The sequence below is a fragment of the Piliocolobus tephrosceles genome, chromosome 1, assembly GCF_002776525.5.
Source record: "Piliocolobus tephrosceles isolate RC106 chromosome 1, ASM277652v3, whole genome shotgun sequence".
NCBI classification, from domain to species: Eukaryota; Metazoa; Chordata; class Mammalia; order Primates; family Cercopithecidae; genus Piliocolobus; species Piliocolobus tephrosceles.
In genome coordinates this window covers 215,173,886-215,193,904 of record NC_045434.1, presented here as the reverse complement: position 1 = coordinate 215,193,904, position 20,019 = coordinate 215,173,886, and the positions used below count along the sequence as shown (strand labels likewise).

General features: G+C 48.0%; 1 long non-coding RNA gene across 2 annotated transcripts; it reads left to right on the top strand.

Annotated features, from left to right (window-relative positions):
• Positions 1-447: 447 nt before the first annotated feature.
• Positions 448-5,477, top strand: LOC111544556. 2 transcript variants are annotated; one of them, XR_002732204.1, is made up of 2 exons: positions 448-553; positions 5,177-5,477. It is a non-coding gene; the product is annotated as an uncharacterized LOC111544556 (long non-coding RNA). The 2 variants fall into 2 exon arrangements; XR_002732205.1 differs by lacking the exon at positions 448-553 and adding an exon at positions 3,203-3,288.
• Positions 5,478-20,019: the final 14,542 nt, after the last annotated feature.

Here is a 20,019-nt window from a genome sequence, read left to right as displayed (position 1 = left end):
AACTCACTCACTATCATGAGAAGAGCAAGGGGAAGTTTGCCCCCATGATTCAATCACCTCCCGCCAGGCCCCTCTTCCAACATTGGGGATTATAATTTGACATGAGATTTTGGCAGGGCCACAAATCCAAACCATATCAGCCTCCTTGTTTTGTTTTGTTTTGTTTTTTCCATGTCCGTCCCTCTACCTGAAGCTCATTTGAAAGCTAGTTTCCATTGCTGCTATTCCTTCCTTACTTTGGTCAGAATCCTCTTTTTGTGGTATCACAAATGGTTTCCATGGAAACAAAAGGTTGGGCTAGAACAGTGCCAATGTGCATGTAAACTTCAGAATTAAACAAGGGCTGTTGTTTTTGCCTGTCATGGAGTTTCGTTCATTCTGAACATGTCACTGGGGACTTTGGAATGTGTATCCGTAACTCTCTGATTTTCAACCACATTCCAGCCTGCCTGACTCACGAAGCGTGGAGTGACCCAGGGACATCCCAGCTCCTCATGTCCCACATTCTTCAGGCTTTCTCTTAGTTTTGGCATGTGCATGTAAATGTCAACAGGTGAGGTGAGATTTGCTGTAAAGAAGCAGATGGTCCCACAGGGTAGGCTGTGGGAGAGATGGAAATTCAAGCAGGAGGTATCACAGCCAAAGACTAGCAATCTAGGCTTATCATTTGTTTAGTGCGTCAGAACCAGTGAGTCGAGGAGGAAAGGAGACCCAAGGCTATGCGGTTGCCCTCACGACCAGGAGTTTACATTTGCTTCCTGCCAGAACCAAGGACATAGTAACTGATGTGCACAGACTTCTCCAAGGTTGTTTAGTCATTGGCAAAAACAGGCCTTCACCCACCCTTGAACTGGGTCCGAGTAACAGATGTGCCCCTGGTGGAGGAACCCAGGTGGAGGTTCTGAATCCCTGAAACTCTGCATCTTTACTTTACGAGAGATGCTGCCTGGGAGTTCTTAGTTCAAAGTAAGTGGGGTGGTCATTATCACCCAGACTAGAACACTTTTCAGACTGAGAAGAGCCGCTATCAATTATAGGGCAATGGCTAGAATCTGGTCTGTCCCTGGAGAAGAGGGATATCTGACAACCCTATCTTTATTTCATTTTATTTTATTTTTTTAGATGGAGTCTTGGGAGCACAGTGGCGTGATCTTGGCTCACTGCAACCTCCCTCTCTTGGGTTGAACTGATTCTTCCGCCTCAGCCTCTCAAGTAGCTGGGACTACAGGTGCCCGACACCAGGCCCGGCTAATATTTGTATTTTTGTAGAAACGGGGTTTCACCATGTTGGCCAGGCTGGTCTCGAACTCCTGACCTCAGGTGATCCACCCGCCTCGGCCCCCCAAAGTGCTGGGATTACAGGCATGAGCCACCATGCCCAGCCAGCTGTAACCCTATCTTTAGGCCAACTTGAACCCAGCTCCACTACGGAACTCAGTGTAGAAGTGCCCTGGCTTCATGCCCGGGTTCTGGAGATGGGTGGTGATGATGGCTGCCCAACAATGTGAATGTACTAATGGCCACAGAACTGCGCCCTTCACAGTGGCTAAACTAGTACATTTTATGTTATGTCTGTTTTACCCCAATGAAAACAAACAGCAAACGTTCTGATATTCCTTCCAAACCTGCTGCTTCTGCTGACTCCTCGTCTCAATTAATCGCGGCTCTGTCTTCCGTTTGCTGAAGCCAAAGAACTTCCGGCTCTCTCAGAGCCCATGTTTGGCACATCAGCGAATCTCATTGGCACTGCCATCAAACACATCCAAACTCCCCGCACCTCACGCCACCCACCGCGCTAGTCCGTGGATCCCTGTTTCTCTCTTGAATGTAGTAATAGTCACATAGCTGGACTTCTGCCCTGGCACTTCTTCAGCCCCTTGTTAGAGGAATCCTGCTCAATGTTGGATGATTTACCCCCCACCTCCCGCACCCCCACCCACACACACATAGGAGCTCCACTGGCTCCTCATAACTCTCGGGGTCCCAGCCTGTCTCTGCCATGACCCGAAAGCCCTCCATCATCTGTCTCCCGCTCCTCCCTCACTGACTCTATCAGCCACCCTCTCCCTGTTGTCAAAGCTGCCTCAGCCCCACAGGCCTCCTTCCATTCCTCAGACTCCTCAGGGATGCTCATGCCTCAGGGCCTTTGCCCTGGCTATTCCCTCCCACTATGATGCTCTTCCTGAATCCGCAATGACCACTCCCCCATTCTCAGCCTGTCCCCATATCTCAGTGAGCCCTGCACAGGCCACCCTGGAAAATCTCAGCATTCCAGGCTGGGCGTGGTGGCTCACGCCTGTAATCCCAACACTTTGGGAGGCCAAGGCAGGCAGATTGCTTGAGGTCAGGAGTTTGAGACCAGCCTGGCCAACATGGCGAAACCCCATTGCTCCTAAAAATACAAAAATTAGCTGGGCATGGTGGTGCATGCCTGTAATCACAGCTACTCGGAGGCTGAGGCAGGAGAATCGCTTGAACCTGGGAGGCAGAGGTTGCAGTGAGCCGAGGTTGTGTCACTGCACTCCAACCTGGGCAACAGAGCAAGACTCCATCTAACACACACACAAAAATCTCAGTATTATCCTCCCAGCACTTCTTATCCTCCTGGCTTCCTTTGCTTTTGTTTTTGTTTATTTTTCACATTCACACATATGACGATCCAGCATTCTACATATTTTATTTATCTTATTTATTTTCAGTCTTCTCCACTCAAATGTATGATATTTAAGGTAGGGGTTTTAAAATGTCTTGTTCTCAGCCAAGCATGGTGGCTCACACCTGTAATCCTAGCACTTTGGGAGGCCGAGGCAGGTTGATCACCTGAGGTCAGGAGTTCAAGACCAGCGTGGTCAACATGGCGAAATCCCATCTCTACTAAAAATACGACATTAGCCGGGCGTGGTGGCGGGCGCCTGTAATCCCAGCTACTCAGGTGGCTGAAGCAGGAGAATTGCTTGAACCTGGGAGGCAGAGTTTTCAGTGAGCCGAGATCATGTCACTGCACTCCAGCCTGGGTGACAGAGTGAGACTCCGTCTCAAAATAAATAAATAAATAAATAAACAAAAATAAATAAAAATAAAATGTCTTGCTCTCTTTTTTGCTCCAGTGCCCAGATCAGCGCCTGATGTACACTTGGCACACAATAACTACTCTTGAAATTCGTGAAGGAATCTGGACATTTAGGGGGTTCCTCAGGATCCGCCGCTTTTAGGGAAGATTCTCTGCCTGCTGTGTGAGCGCTCGAACCTCTTCATCTGTGCTCAGTCCCCTTGCAATGCTTCTCTAAGGTCGGCCTACATTTCACTTAATTCAGTGGCTCTCCACTGGGGGCGCTCTGCCCCTTGCAGGGGACATTTGGCAATAAATGAATAAATGGGGACATTTTTCGTTCTTACAAGGGAGGGGAGAGGTGCGACTGGCATCTAGCGGGTAGAGACCTGAGATCCTGCTATTAATAAATATCCTATGTCATGTTCTGGAAAGCTTCCCATAACAAAAAATTATCTGGACAGATGTCAACTGTGCCGAGGCTGAGAACCCCTGATCTACGCTGATGGTGTTAGGAATAATCTAGTCTGCATTTAAAAGAGGGAAGTTTTTTGAGGGCTATTTTGGGTTGAATTGGGTCCCCCCCAGTTCATATATTGAAGGCAAATCCTATGCCCAGGACCTCAGAATGTGTCTGTATTTGGAGATAGAGCCTTTGAAGTAATTTAATTGAATTCGTTAGGCTGGGCACAGTGGCTCATGCCTGTAGTCCCAGCTACTCGAGAGGCTGAGGCAGGAGAATCAGTGAAACCTGGGAGGTAGAGGTTGCAGTGAGCCAAGATCACACCACTGCACTCCAGCCTGGGCGGCAAGAGTGAAACTTTGTCTCAAAAAAAAAAAAAAAAAAAAAAAGAAAGAAAGAAATCATTAGGGTGGGTCCTAATCCAATGTGACTAGTGTCTTTTTTTTTTTTTTTTTTTTTGAGATGAAGTTTTGCTCTGTGGCCAGGCTACAGTGCAGTGGCGTGATCTCGGCTCACTGCAACCTCTGCCTCCCGGGTTCAAGCGATTCTCCTGCCTCCGCCTCCCGAGTGACTGGGACTACAGGCGCCCGTCACCACACCCAGCTAATTTTTGTGTTTTTAGTAGAGATGTGGTTTCACCATGTTGGCCAGAATGGTCTCAATCTCTTGACCTCGTGACGCGCCCGCCTCAGCCTCCCAAAGTGCTGGGATTACAGGCGTGAGCCATCGCGCCCGGCCTTGGTGTCCTTTTGAAGAGGGGGAAATTCGGACATGGGTTCGCACACAGAGGGAAGATGATGTGAAGACACGGGGAGGAGACGGCCACCTTTTGGGCGTGATGATGTGTCTTCAAGTTGAGGGATGTCAAGGCAACCTCTGCAAGCTGCAAAGACAAGGAAGGATCCTCCCTTACAGCCACCAGGGAAGGAAAGCAAGGCCTTGCGTATGCCCAGGTTTAGATTTCAAGCCTCCAGAACTATGAGAGAAGATATGTATATATATGTATATTTATTAGAGACAGTCTCTGTCACCCAGGCTGGATAGAGTGGCATGATCCTGGCTCACTGCAGCCTTGACCTCGTGGGCTCAAGCAATGCTCCCACCTCAGCCTCCCAAGTAGCAGGGACTACAGGCACATACCACTATGACTGTAATTTGTGTGTGTGTATTTTTGTTTTGTATTTTTCTTGGAGATGGGGGTTTCACTATATTGCCCAGACTCAAATGATCCTGGCCTCAAGTGATCCTCCCACCTTGGCCTCCCAAAGTGCTGGGATTACAGGCATGAACCACTGTGCCCCACTGAGATTTCTGTTGTTTTAAGCCACTCAGACTTTGGTACTTGGTTAGGGCAGCCAGAGCAAACTAATGCTAGGTCAGATCCAGTGCTAAATCCAAACTTGATACTAATGGGCTCTATACCCTGTGATGATTAAGGTTTCTTGGAAAAAGAAAGGGCCTTACCAGGACAGTGGTTAGACACTCCCGAGGGAGGAGAGGCCAGAATATGTAGCCTGTTGGCCATCATTAGACTCATGACCTGGAGCTGGCCAAGAACACTTGTATAATAAATGCTCAAAGCCACCAGTCATCAAAGCCTTTCATGGGTAAATGACCCCAGCACAAAGTGTTTTTTGCTAATATTAACTTTGGTTCTATTTCAGATCAATAAAGGCAAAAACCAGGAGATCCCATAAATCCCACTGAGCCTGTCATAGCTATCAAATTATACCCAGATAAAGCTTCTGGTGGCTAATGACACGGCCATCACCCAGCGTGGACGTGGGCAGGAGGGGCTCTCCGGGAGCATCTGGTCTGCCGTGGAGCCACTTGTCACGGAGTGTCATCTGGAGGGTCTGTGGCTCTAATGGAGGGTGACGCTTTGAACGTGATTATCTCCCCCATAAAAAAAAATAAATAATAAGGATAATTTAAAAATAAACAAAGATCTGGATTTGCAGGCTACTTACTGTCCCAGGATCAAGATTAATGGCCAGTGGCAAGTTTTCGTGAAGATCTTCTGTAGCCTGATTAGCCGTGCTGGGAGTCCAGAGAGATAATGTCTTTTCACATATAAAAGATCCTATTGATTTCCTGTTAGTATTATCCCGAAAATGTGCGGTGTATATCTATGAAGCAGAGACAATCTTCCATCACTTGTTTTATGGGAAGAGAATGGTTATTGTATCTCTTCTCATAAAATATAATCTCTTTTTCTCTTTCAAAATCTACTTGTCCCTCTGGGAATTTCCACTTGTAATCTGTGGAAGTGAATTGATTTTTTTATTTTGTTTTATTTTCTGCATGTGCAATATGCACATATTTTTATATTTGGCTTCTCTACATTTTCTCATTGTTCTCTGGAGTCTGGCTTTTCTAGATTGTTATTTGAGGTTGTTAAAAAATAAGTAAAAAAAAAAGTCCCATTGAAACACGCACAGCCATGTACCTGACAGCGGGTGGCAGGTTCCTGTGACTGCTCCCACCGCGGGCCCCCACCTTTCTCCCCCGTCTGGGGCTGGTGTTTTTATGTTCCTAGGAGGGCTTCGGAGGCAGTAAGAGGTTGCCCAGTGGGTTCCAATAGGATGCAGATGCAAAACACCAAGTCACCGAATGAAGGAAGTGCTCTTCCTGCTGACTGGGGTTCTCAGTGTTATGTCTGGGCATTTCTTCAGGATCAATTAAGACGCAAGGGCAGAGTCCTGCATATTTAAATACTGTGCCCTGAGTAGTGGCTTCCTAAGCTAATGAGTTTGGCTGAGAAGACCCCAGCAATGCAGTCTTGTCCAGATCTGAAATAGAAAGCTTTGCAAACTGGAGCTCCAGCTATGAAGCTAGTCCTTGTGGTTCTGCCTGCACGTCTTTATTAAGGTAGCTCCCCCTCAATTCTCCTACCTACAACCGCCCCATGCTTTGAGGTCCAGCCCCTCTACAAGCCTCTTCCACACTTTCCGCCCGCCGCTGGTTTCTCTCCCTTCCCTGAGCTCCTGCAGTAGTTAGGGATTGTACCATCCCGGTCAGCATTTAATTACAACCACCTTTCTTTGCTCTCCACTTATTGCACCTGTGCTATTTTACAGCGCTATGTGCCGGGTCTTCCAGATTCACTCCTTCCGCTTCCACACTATGCCTGGGGCCTATCAAATTTATTTTGCATGATTGACAGATGATTTTTAAATATATATATAATGGTTATATTATATAGCATAAATGTATAGTATAAATTATAACATAAGTATGTTATATTAACATATACAGTATATATTATAACATGAATATATAAGGTAAATATAAATCTTGATGATATGGTTCCCCAAATTCATATGATTCATATGAATTGTAACCCCTAGTACCTCAGATTGTGACTCTATTTGGAGACAGGGTCTTTCAAGAGGTAATTAAGTTAAAATGAGGCCATTAGGGTGGGCTCTAATCCCACAAGACTGCTGTCTTCATAAGAAGAGATTAGGGCTGGGCAAGGTGGTTCACGCTTGTAATCCCAGCATTTGGGAGGCCAAGGTGGGAGGATCACCTGAGGCCAGGAGTTTGAGAACAGCCCGGCCAACATGAAGAAATCCCGTCTCTACTGAAAGTACAAACATTAGCTGGGTGTGGTGGTGTGCACCTGTAGTCCCAGCTGCTCGGGAGGCTGAGGCAGGGGAATCACTGGAACCCGGAGGCGGAAGTTGAAGTGAGCTGAGATCATGCCACTGCACTCCAGCCTGGGGGACAGGGTGAGACCCTGTCTCAAAATAACAACAACAAAAAACAAAAACCAAAACAACAAAAAGGGATTCTGTGGGGTGGCAAAGAGGCCAGAGAACACTGACGTTCTATCCCAGATGTAATGACAACAAAAAGTCCAAAAAAGTCACATAAAGCTAATGGTCCTTGCTCAGGAAACACTTAAGCCAGCAGAACCCATAACGCTTTTATCTAGACTTCCTAGAACTGTACTCATTGCTAGGGATAAACTCAATTATCAAAACTCATTGACTCTGAAATGTAACTTGCATATACTGCTGCCCGTTCCAATTCATCAGATAGGCAGCTGTTCCACGGTTAATGTAATCACTCCTTGCCACGTTATTAATCTGTTTTCTAAGTATGAAAGGATGACAGCATGGCTTCTCTGATGCAGATGTGGACATCTGCCAGGTCACATCTGGCCAGGGGTTTGTCACACCATGACTTCATGAGGAAATCAATTCCCGTTTCCTTCAGCTGACCAGAGGGCCATCTTCACAGTCTTGATTTTCTAGATTGTAATATAAATATTAAATTTCAGCCCATATGATTTATACAGTGCTGTTTCTTTTTTTTTTGAGACGGAGTCTCGCTCTGTCACCCAGGCTGGAGTGCAGTGGCGCGATCTCTGCTCACTGCAAGCTCCGCCTCCCGGGTTCACGCCATTCTCCTGCCTCAGTCTCCTGAGTAACTGGGACTATAGGCACCCACCACCACGCCTGGCTAATTTTTTGTATTTTTTCAGTAGATACGGGGTTTCACCGTGTTAGCCAGGATGGTCTCGATCTCCTGACCTCGTGATCCGCCCGCCTTGGCCTCCCAAAGTGCTGGGATTACAGGAATGAGCCACCGCGCCCGGCTGCCTATGTGCTATTTCTTTCAGAAGTTAACAGCACATAGTGCATGTTCACAAGGTCCCCACAAACAACGAGGGGAAGGTCTATAACTCTGTCCAGCTTTTGGGTATAGAGACATTCATAGAAAGAGGAAGAACTGGGCATAAAGTCCTATCCATCCACGCCTAGGGTTGCAGGTTACTCTCCAAGCCACATTAGCGGAAATGCCACTGGGCCAGGGCTAATTGCCAAGCAATCACACCCCAGGCCTTCGCTGTGGTCTTGTGCATGGTACATGTCTCTTCTAAGTCTGTGAGAATTAAGCTAAAGTCCAGGTGGGCATGGTGGCGCATGTCTGTATTCCCAGCTACTAGGGAGGCTGAAGTGGAAGGATTGCTTGAGTTCGGGAGATGGAGGCTGTGGTGAGCTATGATTGCACCACCACACTACAGCCTGGGTGACAGAGTGAAATACACACACATACACACACACACACAGAGCTAAAGTCCTGCAAAGTTTAGCACAAATTTCCTTGGACCTTTTTTGCTTCAGAGGCCTGGGCAGAGGGTTCCCCCAACACGAGACTTTACTGCTTTCTTAAATGTGCCTTTCAATATTCAACATCAATCTGTGAATCCACAGTGGATTTAAAAAAAAATTAATTTTGGCCCGGTGCAGTGGCTCATGTCTGTAATCTCAGCACTTTGGGAGGCTGAGGTGGGCAGATTATGAGGTCAGAAGTTTGAGACCAGTCTGACCAACATGGTGAAACCTCGTCTCTGCTAAAAATACAAAAATTTGCCGGGCGTGGTGGCACGCACCTATAATCCCAGCTACTCAGGAGGCTGAAGCAGGAAAATTGCTTGAATCTGTTTTTGTTTGTTTGTTTGTTTTTATGGCGAGGGAGTCTCGCTCTGTCCCCCAGGCTGCAGTGGAGTGGTGCGATCTTGGCTCGCTACAACCTCCACCTCCCGGGTTCAAGCGATTCTCCTGCCTCAGCCTCTGGGTAGCTGGGATTACAGGCACACGCCACCACGCTAATTTTTTTGTATTTTTAGTAGAGATGGGGTTTCACCATGTTGGGCAGGCTGGTCTCGACCTCCTGATCTCAGACAATCCGCCTGCCTCGGCCTCCCAAAGTGCTGGGATTATAGGAACGAGCCACTATGCCTGGCCTTAAAAATTTTGTTTTTTGAAACAAGGTCTCACTCTGTCACCCAGATTGGAGTGCTGGGGTGTGATCATAGCTCACTGCAGCCTTGAACTCCCAACCTCAAACAATCCTATCACCTCAGTATCCCAAGTAGCTGTTACTACAGGCGCATTACCATACCTGTAAATTTTTTTTTTTTTTGAGATGGAGTCTTGCTCTGTCACCCAGGCTGGAGTGCGGTGGCACGGTCTCTGCTCACTGCAAGCTCCGCCTCCCAGGTTCATGCCATTCTCCTGCCTCAGCCTCCCGACTAGCTGGGACTACAGGCGTCCGCCACCACGTCCGGCTAATTTTTTGTATTTTTAGTAGAGATGGGGTTTCACCGTGTTAGCCAGGATGGTCTCGATCTCCTGACCTCATAATTCACCCGCCTCGGCCTCCCAAAGTGTAAAAATTTTTTTGTAGGCCAGTTGTGGTGGCTCATGTCTGTAATCCCAGCACTTTGGGAGGCCGAGGCAGACAAATCACCTGAGGTCAGGAGTTCAAGTCCAGCCTGGCCAACATGGTGACACCTCGTCTCTACTAAAAACACGAAAATTAGCTGGGAGTCGTGGTGCATGCCTGTAGTCCCAGCTGCTCAGGAGGCTGAGGCAGGAAAATCGCTTGAACCTGGGAGGGGGAGGTTGGGTGACAGAGTGAGACCCTGTCTCAGAAAAAAAAATTTTTTTTTTGAGACTCCTGGTCTCAAGCAATCTTCCCACTTTGGCCTCCCAAAGTGTTGGGATTACACACATGGGCCAGTGGATATACTAAATGCCCATGAGACAAATGAATCAAGAAAGTGAGGCTAAATTTTCCCCATCAAAATATGCAAGCTCTTCCTCATTACATGCCTCCTGCCCGTCCCGCAACCTGCCAACACACACTAAGATTTTGGGACTCAGATCCCTATCTATTTTCGGAGAAAAAGGTGATTCCCTTGGAATCTTGAAACAGATGGATGTTGTGTTGAGATGTGGGTCTCCTGCTTCTCTGAAGGTACAATTCTTTTTCTTGGAAGGTTCCATAACTAGATTAATGAGTCAGTATCATCTAGTCTGATTATCTGTTTCATCAGAGGTTCATCATAGATTTCCTATGTTTCTGATCAGTTACCATGGATATTGCTTTTGTTATCACAGTTCTCAGTAACCAAAAGCTTCACTTTTGTGGGCTTCACCCACTGTAAAAATTAATCTGTGCAAAGCTCTCAGGATACACCTTGTTTGTTTGTTTTTAATTCTTTGTAATAGAGATGGAACGATTGCAGGTCCGGGATAGTGGTAAGGAGGGGAGCTGAAATAAATTTCCATATGCTTGTTCATTATCAAACATTTGCATCTCATCTTCAACTCCAAGCATACATTTCCAGTGTGGTTTATGCTTTGGAGACATTTGGCTCTGAGGGTGCTGGGGTTTGGAGACAATCATTTCCTTCCTTCTCCTCTCATGCTCATCTCATCGCAGTAGAATTACTTGCTTTGCTGTCTTCTTTCTTCTCTCAATAATACTGTGGATTCAAGTTATCATTGTCTCCCCATAGTGACTCAGGGCACAGAGAGTTCTTAACATGTGTTCAGCGAATGAATGGCTCTTTTCTTGTATTTCTGTCCTCTTACTCAGCTGAAAAGTGCAATTACATCTAAGATCCCTGTTTAAGACAGAACTCTTCCGGTTGTAAGAAAAACCAAAAGACACTCAAGGAACGGGAGACTGGTGGGTGAAGAAGGAGATACCCAGGCACAGGAGCCCAGGAAAAGCCGGACAGGCGAATTGAAGTCTTACAGCCACAAAAGGACACTTCTGGACCCAGGGCTGCCCCAGGGGCCGCGGGAGCAGGAGTGTGTGGGTTTCCCTCGGGTGTTCTGCCCTTGACACAGTCATGGGCTCCTTCAGGCCTCCTGTTTCCTGCTCTCTCCTGCTGTGTCTCGCCTGTCAGTCTACATCTACTTTATACACTCATCCAATCCACGTTTTTTCTCCCTCATAGCTTCAGTTGCACAGGGCCCTCTGTGGCCTCTCTGGCTTCTTTCTATGTTATAATGTTTAAAGGTCAACTTTTTTTCCCCCAAGTTTTATTTTAGATTTGAAGTTACCTGCGCAGGTTTGTTACACTGGAATATTGTGTGATGCTGAGGTTTGGGGTACAATGGATCCCATCACCCAGGGGGTGAGCATAGTACCCAGTAGTTAGTTTTTCAACCCTGTCCCCTTCCTTCTCCTCTCTACTCGTCTCTAGGAGTCCCCAGTGTCTTTTTTCTTTTCTTTTCTTTTCTTTTTTTAGACAGGCTCACTCTGTTGCCCAGGCTGGAGAGCAGTGGCACTCTGGCTAACGTCCCAGGCTCAAGTGATCTTCCCACCTCAGCCTCCCTAGTAGCTGGGACCACAGGTGTGCACCATCATGCCTGGCTCATTTTTTTGTTTTTTAATTTTTAGTAGAGACAAGGTCTTGCTATGTTGCCTAGGCTGGTCTTGGTCTCCTCAGGTCAAGTAATCCTCCCACCTCCACTCCTCAAAGGTCTGGGACTACAGATGTGAGCCAACATGCCCGGCGCCCCAGGGTGTATTGCTGGCATCTTTATGTCCCTGAGTACCCAAATTTTAGCTCTCACTTATAAGTAAGAACATGTGATATTTGGTTTTCTGTTCCTTTGTTAATTTGCTTAGGATGATGGCCTCCAGCTGCATCCCTGTTGCTGCAAAAGATATGATTTTGGAAGACGGAACACTTGAGGTCAGGAGTTCGAGACCAGCCTGGTCAACATGGTGACCCCCCATCTCTCCCAACAATACAAAAAATTAGCCAGGCATGGTGGTGCACGCCTGTAATCCCAGCTACTCGGGAGGCTGAGGCAGGAGGATCACTTGAACCAGGGAGGTGGAGGCTGCAGTGAGCCGAGATCATGCCACTGTACTCCAGCTGGGTGACAGAGTGAGACTCCATTAAAAAAAAAAAAGACATGATTTTGTTCTTTTTCATGGCTGCGAATGTCAACTTTTAACATTAACTGCCCCATTCTCTCAAGCTTATGGTTTCTTCCTTCAAATGCCCCAGGCAAGAAGCTGATTGGTCCAGCTCATTTTTTTTTTTTTTTTTTGAGACGGAGTCTCACTCTATTGCCCAGGCTGGAGGGCAGTGGCACAATCTCCGCTCACTGCAACCTCCTCCACCTCCTGGGTTCAAGTGATTCTCCTGCCTCAGCCTCCAGAGTACCTGGGACCACAGGTGTGCACCACCACATCCGGCTAATTTTTGTATTTTCAGTAGAGACGGATTTCACCACGTTGGCCGGGCTGGTTTTGAACTCCTCACCTCAAGTGATCCGCCCTCCTCAGCCTCCCAAAGTGCTGGGATTATAGGCATGAGCCACTGGGCCCAGCTACCTCATCTTTCTAAACCAGGATGATGCACAGTCCCTGGATTGGCTGTTCTAGGTCAGGGGGACCCACAGTCCTATCAAATATGGGTAAGGGTCAATGTCATATGCTATGAAATACAGCTGCCCATAGGCAGTTTTCACCAAAGCATAGGCGGGGCATGGGGACTGTCGTTGAGAGTGGTCGGCGGCACTCTGCATTGAGCAGCAGCAATGTGGTGCAGTGGTTTGACCCCAGCTGGGTGGGGACGGGCTGCTGAAGCCAATCAAGCTAATTCCACTCCTTTGCTTGCTTGTTCTTGGTCAAAGAATCTGAGGCCGGGCCAGCAAGTAGCATTCCTGCGTGACAGGGAGTGGTTCAGGGATGGCTCTGCAGATCAGTTTGATGTTTTCTCAAGGACATTGTTGGGAAGGAAATGTCCTTGTTTGTAAGGAACGGCCTTAGGGAGAAGTGATCTCTCTTCCTTCGGACATTGCTGCGCACAGATAAATGGGAGAGCCCCAAGCTGCGGCAGCCATTCTCGCTTCTGCCCCAAGGATGACATCACTAGCTCAAGAGGGCAGGACTCAGAGCATGGCAGGGAAACTGAGGCAGAGCCGGTGGATTAGCTAGGTCCGAAAGCCCACCCTTTCTCTCGGCCTCCAGTCATTTGATCCAACAAATGTCCTTATTGTTTAAGCCAGTTTTGGGCTTTTGTGATTTGCAGCTGAAAGCATGGCTGGGAGTAGGGGGCGGGCTGGGTAAGGGGTGCCTGTGGGCCTGGCGGGGAATGTATAGGGTATGATTTCAACTGTTGAATTCCGAATATTATGCAGGGGGCGGGCCAGCTTCACAAGCAGCCAGCTGGGAAGTCACAGAGGGCCCAGTACGTGGCTTAATGCTTTGCTATCTTAAAATTCCTATTAAATTTTTTTTTTTTTTTCCCCCAGAGATGGGCTCCAGCTCTGTTGTCCTGGCTGGAGAGCAGTGCTGCAATCGTAGCTCACTACAGCCTCAAACTCCTGGGTTCAAGCAATCCTCTTGCCTCAGCCTCCCAAGTAGCTGGGACTACAGGCGCGCACCATCATAGATGGCTAATTTATTTACTTTGGAGAGATCGGGTCTCAGTATGTTGCACTGGCTTCTCTTGAACTCCTAGGCTCCAGTGATCCTCTGACCTTGGCCTCCCAAAGTGCTGGGATTATAGGTGTGAGCCACTATATCCAGTTATACATTTTAAACAAGGGGCCTGCATTCTCATTTTGCACCAGGCCCTACAAATTCTGTAGACAGTTCCAGGCAGGTGACAGAGCATTTAGAAAAGGAGTGTGTAAACTGTAAAGCACTATACAAAAGCATCCTGTCCTTCTCTCCAGGGACAAAAGATACTATGTGAGCCTCCCATGCCTAGTTTCATGGGTCTTCCTGCCAGCAAACCTCCCATCCACACGCTCCAACTGTCTGCTGCCTGACCTCCAAAGGCCTGCACAGACAGCAGGTCAGCTCCGACCCACTGTGTTCCCATAGGAACGTGGAGAGATAGGTAGATAACTCATTATCCATTGAAGTTTGTTTTCCATTTTTTGGAAGTTTTGGGAAGTATAAGACCAAAGTTAAACTATTTAACAGCTAAACAAATGAGTAAAACAAACACACACACACACACACACACACACACACACACACACACACGAACTACTATGTTTGCCGGGCCTGAATTAAAATCTATTGGTCTGGGCCAGCCATGGTGGCTCATGCCTGTGATCCTAGCACTGTGGGAGGCCGAGGCAGGCGAATCACCTGAGGTTAGGAGTTCAAGACCAGCCTTGCCAACTTGGTGAAATACCATCTCTACCAAAAATACAAAAATTAGCTGGGCGTGGTGGCTCATGCCTGTAGTTCCAGCTACTCGGGAGGCTGAGGCATGAGAATCACTTGAACCTGAGAGGCAGAGGTGGCAGTGAGCCGAGATCACGCCACTGCACTCCAGCCTGGCGACAGAGCGGGACTCTGTCTCAAAAATCTATTGCTCTGTTCGGAATCTTCCTCTGCCTTTTAGGGACCTGCTTTAGACTCATGGGCCCGACTATCCTACCTTTATCCTTGTGTGCATGTGTTTTTCCCCACTGAACATGGGGTCCTGTGTCACAGGTGAAAAGAATGGCTGTCTGATTCAGCCTGTCCCTTCATCCTGTGAATGTGGTTCCTATGAGTGAGTGTTACTTTGGAGATAATGAATGCATCCCATTTAGTGCAAAAATATACCTTGTCACCGGTCACATGGCAAATGTAACCATAAAAAGTTTAAAATGCTATTATTTAAAATTTATTTTCTCATAAAAATTGGTTCCTGAAATGATCATAATTTGAAGAACTGACTTCATAGTTATAATACATTGTGCCCGGGCCCATGTCTAAGGCTGGTAATCCCGGAGCCAAGGAGGAGATCTCAGTCCTGGTTAAGACTGAGTAGCCTCGGTCCCTACCACCCGCTCCTTTACGGAGCCTCAACTCTATGTCTGTTTCATTTGTATCAACCCAAAATTGTGACTGCAGATGAGCCCATTTTACACTATTGCCTCCCTATTTCCAAAATGGCTTTTTTTTTTTTTTTTTTTTTTTTTAACAACAGGGTCTTGCTGTTGCCCAGGCTGAAGTGCAGTGCTGCGATCTCAGCTCACTGCAACCTCTGCCTCCCAGGCTCAAGTGATCCTCCCACCTCAGCCTCCTAAGTAGCTGGGACTACAAATAGGCATGCACCATTATGCCTGGCTAATTTTTTTTTTTTTTTTTTTTTTTTTTAGAGAAGAGGTTTCGTTAAGTTGGCCAGACTGACCTCAAACTCCTGGGCTCAAGCAATTCCCTTGTCTTAGTGTCCTGAGTAGCTGAGACTACAGGTGCACACCACCATGCCTGGCGAATTTTATTTTATCTAATTTTTTCGTAGAGACGAGGTCTTGCCACATCATTGCCCAGGCTGGTCTTGAACTCCGAGGCTCAAGTGATTTTCCTGCCTTGGCTTCCTAAAGTGCTGGGATTGCAGGTGTGACCCATGATGTCTGGCCTCAAATGGCAGTGTGTGTGTGTGTGTGTGTGTGTGTGTGTGTGTGTGTGTGTGAAGTTTGCAGGTTTAGAGACTTCTCTCTCAGTGGACTTTAGTTCTCTTAGGTAAAGGAAAGAGCATGATGCTGGCTGGAATCCTCAGGATGAATGTCCCCTTTGTGCTTCATCAGTGGTTCCTGATCTTACTTTGGGGACCCCTCCTTCCCCTACTCCAGTGATTGTCTGACCTGAGAGTCATCGAAGTGTGTGGATTCAGGAGGTCTGTGGTCACCATTTAGCGATCAGCCATGGTATGAGAAATCTCCATTGCTCTGGTGCAGGGGAGGGTGGGGGCGCCCCGACAGAGCAGCACCTATATTCCTGACAATAATAAACATGCTTGTCCCTGCTATGCATGACATGGTGCAAGCCTGCTAACAACTGCAGCTTAAGGAGGGCAGGGTTCTGTGCTGGGAACCAAAGATGCATAATTTCTTTTCTCTTTTTGATCCTGTGCTCCAAGATGCATAATTTCATTATTATTATTATTATTATTAGAGACAGAGCCCAGGCTGGAATGCAGTGGCACCATCTCAGCTCACTGCCACCTTCCCCTCCTGGGTTCAAGTGATTCTCCTGCCTCAGCCTTCTGAGTAGCTGGGATTATAGGTGCCGGCCACCAAGTCTGGCTAACTTTTGTATTTTTAGTAGAGATGGGGTTTCACCATGTTGGCCCAGGCTGGTCTTGAACTCCTGACCTGAAGTGATCCACCCACCTCGACCTCCCAAAGTGGTGGGATTACAGGTGTGAGCCACTGCCCGCTGCCAATTTCATTAATCTTTGTAAATATCCTGTGGGAAAGTATATGCATTTCCCACTCCTGTTGTAACCAATCATCACAAACACAGTGCCCTAAAACAACACATCCATTTATTATCTTACAGCTATGGAGGAAATGGGTCTTACTGGACCAAAATGAAGGCATTGGCAGAGCTGCATTCCTGCTCTAGGCTCTGCAGGAGAATCCCTTTCCTTGCCTTTTCCAGCTCCTCCAGGCTGCCCACATCCCTTGGTTTGTGGTCCCCTCCTCCTCCTCTTCAAAGCCAGCAGTGCTGCCTCTTCACATCTCGCTCTGACCTTGGTGGTTGTGATCCCATCTCCTTCTCAGACTCTGACTCTCATGCCTCCCCCTTCTAAGGACTCTTGTGATCCCACTGGGTTCACCTGGATGATGCAGGAGAGTCCTTATAATTCAACATCTTTCCATTTTATCACATCTGTAAAGATCTTCTGTGGACCGGGTGAGGTGGCTTTTGCCTGTAATCCCAGTGCTTTGGGAGGCCAAGGCAGGTGGATCACCTGAAGTCAGGAGTTTGAGACCAGCCTGGCCAACATGGTGAAACCCCGTCTCTACTAAAAATACAAAAATTAGCCGGATGTGGTGGTGCATGTCTGTAATCCCAGTTACTTGGGAGGCTGAGGCAGGAGAATCACTTGAACCCGGAGGTAGAGGTTGCAGTGAGCCAAGATCATACCACTGCACTTCAGCCTGGGTGACAGAGTGAGACTCAGTCTCACCAAAGAAAAAAATAGCCGGGCGCGGTGGCTCAAGCCTGTAATCCCAGCACTTTGGGAGGCCGAGACGGGCAGATCACGAGGTCAGGAGATCGAGACCATCCTGGCTAACACGGTGAAACCCCGTTTCTACTAAAAATACAAAAACTAGCCGGGCGAGGTGGCAGGCGCCTGTAGTCTCAGCTACTTGGGAGGCTGAGGCAGGAGAATGGCGTAAACCCGGGAGGCGGAGCTTGCAGTGAGCTGAGATCCGGCCACTGCACTCCAGTCCGGGCGACAGAGCAAGACTCCGCCTCAAAAAAAAAAAAAAAAAAAAAAGAAAAAAGAAAAAAATAAAAAGACCTTTGTGATATGAAGTCACATATTCACAGGCTCTGGGGGTTAGGATATGCATTAATACATGGTTGTGGGCCATTATTCTATCAGTCACAGAAAGGTGATAGATACATAAACAAACTGAGGCTCAGAATGACCTGCCCAAGGGCACGTGGTTGATGTGGAACACCTGGGATTTGAATCTAGGTGTGTCAGACACTGAAGCTTCCTCATTTGGGTCAGTGTGTACCCTTTCTGCAATGACACTCTTTCCCCCAGTGGTTAGTGGGTACCTGTACTCCCCAAACCCACTTGGCAGCACCCAAACTGAGTAACATTCTTTCACACCTGTATTAGGGTTCTCTAGAGGGACAGAACTAATGGAATATATATATTATATATAATGGAATATATATTATATATAATGGAATATATAACTAATGGAATATATTATATATATTATATATATAAAATGTATATATATAAAGGGGAGTTTATTAAGTATTAACTCACACCATCACGAGGTCCCACAACAGGCCGTCTGCAGGCTGAGGAGCAAGAAGAGCCAGTCCGAGTTCCAAAATTGAGGAACCTGGAGTCTGATGTTCAAGGGCAGGAAGCATCCAGCATGGGAGAAAGACGTAGGCTGGGAGGCTGGGCCAGTCTCTCTTTCCACATTTTTCTGCCTGCTTACATTCTTTTTTTTTTTTTTTTTTTTGAGACGGAGTCTCGCTCTGTCGCCCAGGCTGGAATGCAGTGGCCGGATCTCAGCTCACTGCAAGCTCCGCCTCCCGGGTTTACGCCATTCTCCTGCCTCAGCCTCCCAAGCAGCTGAGACTACAGGCGACCGCCACCTCGCCCGGCTAGTTATTTTGTATTTTTAGTAGAAACGGGGTTTCACCGTGTTAGCCAGGATGGTCTCGATCTCCTGACGTCGTGATCCGCCCGTCTCGGCCTCCCAAAGTGCTGGGATTACAGGCTTGAGCCACCGCACCCGGCCTGCCTGCTTACATTCTAGCCGAGCTGGCAGCTGATGAGATGGTGCCCACCCAGATTGAGGGTGGGTCTGCCTTTCCCAGCCCATGACTCAAATGTGAATCTCCTTTGGCAGCACCCTCACAGACACACCCAGGATCCATACTCTGTATCCTTCAATCCAATCAAGCTGACACTCAGTCTTAACCATCACAACACCTGATACAAAGCCTCAGGCCGTTGGCTCTCAAGCCCACCTGTATGGTAAGGCAGGATTCGGAAAATGTTCCTCAGTCCCCAAACCAGGACCTCACCACACCCGAGTCACTACTGCCAACCCTGAACTCCCATCCCTATTTGCCCTCTGTGCCTGGCGGAGGGGTGGGGGGATTTGTTTTGTTGCTCAAAGTGTGGTCCATGGGCCAGCTGCGTTGGCATACCTGGGCACTTGTTAGAAAGGCGGGATATCGGCCCCACCCACGATCGGCTGAATCAGAATCTGCTTTGTAACTGGAGCCCCCAGGGAGTCCCGTGCACAGTGGAGTTTAAGAAGCTCCTCCCTCCAGGACCATGCTCCACCTGGGCTGTCCTTCTCACACCTATTTCTCCCCTTCCTCTGCCCCCTCCGCAGGTGTCTCGGCTTGGATTCCCGCAGCTCGGGAGGACGCATTAGGAAAATGTCTATGCTGCTCTTTCTGCCTTAGCTTCTTGGAGTTGGCAGCAGAAGAGGCCCCTCCTGGCAGTGCTCAACTGGGCCCTGCAGCTGGCCGGGGGAGGCCTCTCTGTGACCACACGCGCGGGGTCTGGGCTGGTTCCCCTTGCCGCTGCCTCTCTCCTGGGTGGACAGTGGTCTAGAGCTGTGATGGCGGCCCCGTCCTTCCTCCTTCCTCTCGCCTCAGCAAGAGGCAAAGGCGAAGGTGTGAATTGACTTTGACCTTGGTGTTTAGGCAGCTCCCTCTCACTCTGAAAGTGCTTCAACATGTTGGCCTGGTACGTTCCGAGCACTGTGCAGTTTTGGCAGAGTGGCCGAGAAGTATTTTTAGTTCCTTCCTCCTTAATGTTTGCCAGAAAACCACAGTCATTACTCATGAGGAGGAGAAGTTTCCTCCCTCCCAGGCTCCAGAAGAGTCCGGGCTTGCCCTCAGATGCCCACTGAGCTGCCCCTGCCTCGGCTTCTAAGCTGTCTTTGAAATCAACATAATGCTAACACCTACAATAAAGCAGGATGCCGTATATATTTTTTAACAGACCAAGACCTGAGCTTTTTTTGTTAATTAATTTTTTTTTTTTTTTTTTTTTTTGAGATAGGGTCTTGCTCTGTTACCAGGCTGGAATGCAGTGGCACGATCTCAGCTCACTGCAACCTCCACCTCCTTGGTTCAAGCAATTCTCCTGCCTTAGCCTCCCAAGTAGCTGGAACTACAGACGCGCACCACCACGACCAGCTAATTTTTGGTATTTTTAGTA